Raw genomic sequence first — 1,664 nt, 5'->3', positions numbered from 1 at the left:
AGGAAATCAAAGGTGGAAAGGAGGAGTGTGCTGTCACAGTACAGGGAGAGCAATTAGGGTCACATAATAATGTATGTATAAATTTTTGTATGAGAGACTAACTTGAATTGTAAACTTTCACTAACAATAAAATAAAAAATTGAGATGCCCCCCCCAAAAAAAATGTAGTTTATGTATCAAAAAGCACAATAAAGTTAAAAGCAAACGACAAATTGGGGGAAAAACATTTGTAACATGTGTAACAACATCCACATCTTTTGTATTCTATTGCTTTGTAACAAATTATCCTCCTGTACTTTGAAAATTTCAGAATTACCAACCTGAGAGATAAAGTCCACAGTTTTTTAATGGTTTACAAATGCCCATTACACATTTCCAGCTTTATCTCCAACTACTCCAGCAACATTTCCTACCTTATGTGCAGATACTCTAACCATACCTGACAACTCCCCACACAATGCTAAAATCTTAACTTCCCTAGTCTATCCAGCATTTTCCTAGCCCTACAACCAGGAAACACACTTTTGGATCGTACAGCAAGCCCAATAAGAAGTCCTCAGTTCACTGGTCCTCTCCTCCTTACCTTCAAATGATCTTTGGTCTGGTTTCTAGTCAAGCAATTCATCATTCTACAACGGGATTAAAGTCCCACAGTCTACTTATCTAGATTTAGGCAGAGAAAATATGTACTTTTCTCGCAATGAACCTCTCACTGCATGTTTTTTCTTATGTAATTTATTGAGATATAATTCCCTTATCATAAAATTCATCTTTTAATGTGCACAATTCGGTGATTTTTAGTCAGAGTTATGCAACTATCATCACTATCTAACTTCCGAACATTTTCATCCCCGGCCATCAAAAGAAGCCCGGTACCCATTAGCAGTTCTTCTCCATACACCCCTCCCTCCAACCCTTGGTAACCACTAATCTTTCTGTCTCTCCGGATTTGCCACTTTGGGTCATTTCCTATAAATGGAAGTATATAGTTATGTGGCCCTTTGTGACTGGCTTTGTTCACTTAGAATGTTTTCAAGGTTCGCCCATGTCAAAGCACATATCTTCATTCTTTTTTATGGCTGAATAATACTCCATTGTAGGAATATATCATATTTTGTTTATCCATTCATCAGCCAATAGACATTTGGGTTATTTACACCTTTTGGCTATCATGAATATGCTGCTGTGAACATTCCTGAACAAGTTTTTGTATACATGTATGTTTTGATTCCTTTGGTGTATATACACATAGGAATGGAGTTGCTGGGTAACATGGTAACTCAATATTTAACTTTTAGAGGCCCTGCCAAAGTGTCTTCCAAGAGACTGCACCATTTTGTATTCCCACCAGCAACACACTATCACGTTTTCATCCAAGTGAGTATGTTATAATCGCTTGAAAGAAAAGAGAAGTGTGCCATCACAGTATAACGATAATCCCCTACTAAGAGTACTGCATTAACAAAACAGAAGTATATTTCCAGCAGGAATACGGAGTACATTAAGCAAGTGAGTTAACCTCTCAGGGCCTACTGTTCCTTATTCGTTAAACAGAGATGCTGTAATGACATCTACCTCGCAGTCGCCGTTAAGATTAAATAAAACAATCCACCTAAAGGTGCTTTACAACATTGATTATTCGTCATTCAATCCTGGGCAAAGCA

This window comes from Trichechus manatus, unplaced genomic scaffold, assembly GCF_000243295.1.
Source record: "Trichechus manatus latirostris isolate Lorelei unplaced genomic scaffold, TriManLat1.0 scaffold00109, whole genome shotgun sequence".
NCBI lineage: Eukaryota > Metazoa > Chordata > Mammalia > Sirenia > Trichechidae > Trichechus > Trichechus manatus.
This window is presented reverse-complemented; position numbering follows the sequence as displayed.